At 49.7% G+C, this 6,936-nt stretch overlaps 1 pseudogene; it reads left to right on the top strand.

Moving 5' to 3' along the window:
* Nucleotides 1-4,041: 4,041 nt before the first annotated feature.
* Nucleotides 4,042-4,095, top strand: LOC130037984 (uncharacterized; annotated as a pseudogene).
* The last annotated feature ends 2,841 nt before the right edge of the window (nucleotides 4,096-6,936 follow it).

The raw sequence follows: 6,936 nt of genomic DNA, 5'->3' as shown, positions 1-6,936 counted from the left end.
ATTAAGGGACAGTCCACCAAAAAGTGCAGGTGCCAAGACCACAGACGAGAAGAGGCCCACTGGTCAGCAGGGTGAGGGGAGGGCTCACGTGTGAGGTCAAGAAGCACTGTCCAGGGCGCAGGGCAGACAGGGGCCACTGGGAGGCTTCACGGAAGTCAGAAAAACCCGTGCAGGCTAATTTATCCTGTTGGCCAACATTTGCTTCTAGTTTGTCAGCACTAGGGAAGCAGGGGGAACTCTGGGGGCCTCTCTGAGTTTTCCTGGGTCTTGCAACTCCTTTGTAAGTCTAAAAGTGGCTCAGAATAAAAGCCCTATGTATCTAACAAGCATAAGTCATGATAAAATTAATAACATAAAATAATAATAAAATAGAGTAACAAAACATGTATAAAATGTAGTTCTAAGAATCTGAGTGTAGCACGGCGGGTAGGGCATTTGCCTTGCACACGGCCGATCTGGGTTCGATTCCTTCGTCCCTCTTGGAGAGCCCGGCAAGCTACTGAGAGTATCCTGCCCTCATGGCAGAGCCTGGCAAGCTCCCCATGGCATATAGGATATGCCAAACACAGTAACAACAAGTCTCACAATGGAGACGCTACTGGTGCCCGCTCGAGGAAATTGATGAACAACAGGAAGACAGTGCTACAGTGCTCCATCACAATTCCAAATGCAGAAGCCCCAGTAAGAAGAGCTGCCTCTGAGACCCCACGGAGTGGAGCTGGTGGCCTCGCAGCAGCTGTCGGCACCACCAGCATCAGGAGAGTCCCGGAGGGCTCTGTCCCCAAGGCCACAGAATCCGGTGCCAAGAGAGCCCCGGAGGGCTGTCCTTCTGCAGCCCAGCTCCTGGCACCGGCCTCCATCTCGCTGGGGTGCAGGTTCCTTCCCATGCAAGCAGAGTCTCCATCCTTAGAGCTCTCTTCTACTGCTCTGTAATGGATTTTGAAAAAGGGCAAAGAAACCAGTCGAGAATAGCCCCATTATTGTCATTCCTGGTTCCTTTGACACTTTTCCTATCTTCTTTCTCTGTTTACTCGTTAATCTATCTGTTCATAGGTTCATCTATTTCTTTTGGAAAATTGTCACCTAAGCATTTCATTGACTCCAGTTCACCTAAACAATAGGTGACATAAACAAGTTGTGTGTGTGACTGTTCTCGGATTAAATCCCAGACCATCTCCCACTGCACAGAAGAAATCCCATGCTTGTTAAATCAGCACCTGTTTGTATGTGGGTATATCTGATTTTGGCTTTTTATTGGTTTTATGTAGGGGCAAATGTTAGAAGCCAAACTGAATCATGAGGATTTTACAATCAAGCCCACAACTATCAAAGGCATTAGTTTGTGGAGCAGATTTGGATGTAAAATTCGACCACAAAGAGATCGCCATCTTGAGAAACCTAAGTCCACCAAAACTATAAAACTCTGACGTGTGTATCAATGCAACAAAATTAAAGCGGAATCACATCCCAACACTTTCAGAAAGGAAAGCAACAAGAAGAAGGATCTGGAGCTCAGGTATCATGCGCTCTACTCACTAAATGCTGGCGTCACGTCAAGGAAAACAGCTATTTTATTTCACCAGGGGGGTGCTACACTTTACAGAGGATGTTGATTTGGGGTAAGTATATTAGAGGAATATTAGCTCTAATCTTGACAATCCCTCAGCGAGTTATTGTCGAGACCCACATTTATCAGTTCAGTTCAATATATTATAAATAGCTAGACTACTAATTTTTCCAGAGCTCTGTTATCTAACACTGATTTTTTAGCATGATAAAACAGTGTGATCATACTGTAGCTTTAAAAATTATTTAAAGACAGTTAAATCTCTCAAGAATTTCCAGGCTTAAAAAATACATGTGTCCTAGAAGATAGTCCAATGAATTGATCTTGTTTTATTTTAGAGAATGTGAAATTGCAAGAGTGAAGTCAATGAGAGCCATTGTTAACATGAAATTCAGCCAACGGGGTACTATTTTTATGACAAATGAAACCAGGACTGAACAGCCCTTAATTCATTCCCTCTATCCCACACCTACCATTAGTGTTTCCATTAGAGCAGTGATTAGGAGCCCGTCTGGTCCCCTGGAGCGATGGCATTTCTAAATGGTGTCACTGTGTTTGGACGATTGTACACATGGCTACTGTCTTGTTAATTTCTTCAGCAATGGTGAATAGAACATTAAATTCATATTGCAATGTGATGGCTGCTAAGTCTCATTCATCTGACAGACGCTCCCAGCTGTGTGGGGGCCACAGCAGTCAAAGACTTCTCAGTTGCTTGTGAGTTTTGTTATGCACTTAAAGGACAATTAATGACAGGAAGCTGGAAAACACTTGAACATCCCAACAGATCACGAGTGAAAAGATTTAAATTTGGTGTGAAATACTCTTCACATTCCATCAAGACCACCAAAGAAAGGTGCTCCCCGCAGCAGCCCTGTGTAATGCCAGAGGGGCTTTCTTCCTGCTGGCTCTCATTCACTCCTGTGTCCAGCGGAAAGCGAGAGGACCCACGTGGTCAGGGAGATTAGCAATTCAGCCTTGAGTGGGTTGAGATGATTGATTTGGGCCATGAGCTGTCATTACATAGAGATTAAAATAAAAACTCTCGCAGCTGAAACTTTCAGAAGATATATTTTCTTCTAGGTTTCACTGAATAAATTGTTTTAGCCTCAATAGGACATTTGAATAAAAAATGCCAATCTCCGAACTACCATCAAGCTTTGCTTGAATAAGATAGAGCAAAATTCCCTGACCTCATGCTAATAATCAGAGAGAATGGGAAAATTATTTAATTTTCTGAGCTCCAGGGGTGTATTAATAATAGTATATGCATCATTGAAATATGGTGAGTTTCAGATCAACGACTTAATACATGTGAACCACTTAGGACAAATTCCTTTCATACCATGAGCAATCAATATGTATTAGTCTAACAGTGACAGAAAGCAAATGTGGTGATTAAGTCACGTAGACGCATCGGGCTGAAGCACTGGTGCTGGTGCTGCCGTCTGTGCTTCCCACGGTCCAGCGACTCCACGACAAGTGCTCGGGTCAGTCAGACAGCACCCATCACCTTTGGGCAACAACTCTCGCTTCTGGTGGCCAAGTTCCCTACAGAAGCTCCATGTGTGAACTACTATAGTACACATGTACACACAGGAGTCACCGTGACCAACCTGGGTGAAGCTTGGCAAGTCAGCCTTTCTGGCATGTACTCACCCTCATCACACACACACACACACACGCACACGCACACGCACACGCACACACACACACTCACATACTCACACACAGCCTTACCTGACAAACCTGACTTGAAGGAAGTAGAAAAATGTGCACCAACCCTGCCCCAAAAGCTGTAGGAGCTCTACCCTCGGAGAAAGACCACACGTGCGCGCCCTAGGGCTGTGTGTGCAAGGGACAGGCCGTATGGGGCAGGGATGGGTGGGGGAGCCACGAGGCAGGGTTCTATGCAGAGGTCAAGTGCCTAAGGTCACGTGCAGGAGGCTGACCAGCAGAACCCGGAACCACAAATGGGGTGAGCTCAAGGTGTGTCTCTCAATGACACAGGAAAGTGGTACTACAGTACCCGGACTCCAGACCCAGAGAGTTTATGGGAAAGAACATCAGAGAGATGAAAATATAGGAAAAGTCACCAAAGTCTCTACCAGTCCAATGGAAAAAGGAAAAAGAGTCAAAATCCCAGAGTAAAACAGAGGAAGTTTAAGAAAAAAAAAGTCACGAAAGTCATGGTCCTCCCGTTGTTCATCGATTTGCTCGAGCGGGCCCAGTAACGTCTCCATCATGAGACTTGTTGTTACTGTGTTTGGCATATCGAATACATCATGGGTAGCTTGCCAGGCTCTGCCGTGCGGGCGAGATACTCTCGGTAGCTTGCTGGGCTCTCTGAGAGGGGCAGAGGAATCGAACTCGGGTCGGTCATGTTGGCCTCTTGTAAGGCAAACGCCCTACCGCTGTGCTATCACTCCAGCTAAGAAAGGATGTTGTATGCAAGTATGAATGTTGTATGTTGTATGTTGTATGAAAGGAGAGAAGGTTAGCACTCCCCTTGACAAGAAAAAAAATATCAAGAAAAATCTAGAAGACGTGGCAATGAAATGACACTGGATTAAGGCAGGAGGGAAGGGACAGTGGGCGGTGAGAAAGAAGCAGAGTGGGGGGGGGGGGAGTGAGGGACTCGGCTGCAGGCATACCCACCCAGGCACAAAAGCCAAACCACTGCCCCTCCCCGACGCTCTGGGGTCAGCATCGCCCTGGGCAGCAGCGGGGAGACAGACCAGCCCCGGCGGTGTCTCTTCATGGGAAGCAGCATGGGAAGGAGCGTGCGGCCTCTGCCAGCCGGGCGCAGGGAGGAAGGGCTCGGGGAGCCGTGCCGGGCCAGAGCGCAGGCCAGAGTCTGTGCCCGGCTTCCGTCTCCTGCCGTGGGGGGCAGGTCTCAGACTCAAACGGCTTGTTTTGCCAAGTGTAAATTGGCACAATCAAGGGCAGTAAAATGCAGTTGTGCAGGGTTTAAGATAGAAGACCAAAACGAACACTCAGCATAACGGTTTGATCCTGTGGAAGGCCTCGGCTTGGGGCATGGATTCTTACCATTTTACCTGCAGAAAAAAGAATGGTAGATTCTTACCTCAGAGACTGCCTAAGGGTGAATTTGAAGGCTTCGATGAAGATGGAAAAGCCACGATCGGTTCGTCCACGGGTGGCCTCAGAGGGAGGCTACTGCAGTACTTATGCCAGTGCTGGAGGAGAGAACCGTCCAAATCCTACTGGGGCGCTAGAGCGTGTCCTCTGGGGAGATCGATGACGATGTTGTCACTTGGGGGTGGTCGGCTCAGAAGGCAGAATGGACCCAACGAGGGAGCAGAAGCAGGTGTGCGGAGTACGGGGTGTCAGTGGTCCCTTAAGGAGGCGCCGACAGCACGGGGCAAAGGTGGGGAATGGTTGGCATCTATTCCAAGGCCAAATCTTGACCCAGGACCACCCTCGCAGCAAGGAAGGGGGAGAAACACTTCCGTGCCTCACTCCCGGGAAACACTAAAACGGAGACAGTCTTGTCCTCAGAGAGGAGAATTGTCCATAGACCATAGACCAGCAGCCAGAGAGGGTCTGTGCGACAGCCCAAGCCCCCTGCCAGAGCAGGTCTGGCTCCTTCCCACGGGGTCTGTTGTGTTTATTTCTGTTTCAGGAAAACATGGGGATGTGTCTCTGTTCTTCCAGCCTCCAACACACCCAGCAGTGTTCGGGCTCCAGCCAGCCCAGTGCTCACGGGTCTCCTCTGGGGGACAGTTCAGTGGACGGGCACTCCCCTGACCTGTGTCGACTGGCATCACATTTGGTTCCCTGGGTGATCCCTAAGGACAGAGTCACGCAGAAGCTCCGAGCACTGTCGAGTGTGGCCTAAAAACAAAATAGTCCAATCTGCAGGGCTTGGGGGACAGCGTGTGCCCAGGATAGAAGCCGGCCAGCCGGGCAAGACCTGAGCACCCGCCGGGCCTCTCATCACTCCTCCAGTGCGCTGTGACGCTTCTGAAACTCTCACACCCGGTTCTGTAGGAGCGAAGAGGCGTCGGGCTGGCTTGGACCCTGCCCTGATTCCTTCACACGTGGGCAGCAGTGACAAGGCCCAGTGGGAACCACAGAAGCAGGGTGTGCTCTGGGAGGCGTTAAAATAAGTGTGGGCAGGAAATCAATTTCTGGACAAGAAGATTCTGCAATACATTTTTTTCTTTATTAAAGTTGTATAATTTATCACGAGGACTGTTGATCGTAGTAATGAGCCAAGAAACAGGCTGAATTTTATGAGCTGGTGTGTGGGTGAAGGGGAGCTAGAAAGGGTGAGAAGGAAAAATTAAATCTGTGCGTGAGTTGGGAAAATACAGTATATTTCAACGAACAGAAGAGGATCTGTGAAAATGAGTTTCTACTCACAACCACATATTAAATTTTATGCCATAGTTCTCTCTGCATAGCTGTAAACTCTTTTTTTTTTTCCCTCGGCAGATCTCTAGCAGTAGAAAGACCAGAAGTTTTGTCTGTTTTGCAAATATGTCCCTCAGGCCGGCTCAGGAGAGCCGGAACGAGCAGAACGAGGATGAGTGGATGGCGAGGAGAGGCCGGAGCGCCGGTCCGCTGGGGAGGGCCGATTATTAGCTAACGAGCCCGGCTCTCAGTGGCAGAAACACCCTCGCTCTCGCGGGCGTGTGAAGGCAACCACTTCCAGCTCCGCCGCATAATTAACCCAGAGAAGCTGCAAAATTCATGCACTGACATGGAAGCTCGTGACATACGCTTCCCAGAAATGAGACCATCCACGAGCTTTATGCGGTTTGTTTTCTGGAGGAAATATTCTCTCCGAGAACAGCTTTGCCGCACCTCACCGTCCACATGGGGGTCAGTGGGCAGGGGGGAGGGGGCATCTCCACGGGGTCAGGTGCAGCCAGGGTGAAGGGGAGGGAATGAAGCCAGTGAAGGTGCCCGAGAGACACACGGCCACATGCTGACCACAGCACAGCTCTGGGTCCGGGGCGCAGTAGCCCGTGTCCTGTGCGAGCGGATCATACGGAGGCTAAGAGCTGGCTTATGGAAAACACCCTCGAACACAAGAGCCATGTGCTGAGCCCCGGTGGCCACGTGCCCAGGCATGGCACAAAAACATGGTCAGCAGATGCCCTGGACAGAGAGGGAAGCTCCCAGCACCACAGGCTACGCAGCAGGATGTGAAGACGTGCTTGGATGTCCACCCGGATGCCACTGGGCGGTCGGCTGAGGGGGAGGAGGATGCTGGACCCTGAAAGGTGGCGAGGCGAGGAGAGGGTCAGTCAGGTTCTCTGTGGGCACTCAGCTAGTCCCACGTGTCTCAGCAGGAAGGGCCAAGTGCCGTGACTTTGGTCTGGACGTCTCCTATCTGG

This window comes from Sorex fumeus, unplaced genomic scaffold (assembly GCF_029834395.1).
Source record: "Sorex fumeus unplaced genomic scaffold, SorFum_2.1 ptg000072l, whole genome shotgun sequence".
In the NCBI taxonomy this organism is placed as follows: Eukaryota; Metazoa; Chordata; class Mammalia; order Eulipotyphla; family Soricidae; genus Sorex; species Sorex fumeus.
Note: the sequence above shows the minus strand (reverse complement) of the source record. Positions and strands in the feature narration are given on the sequence as shown.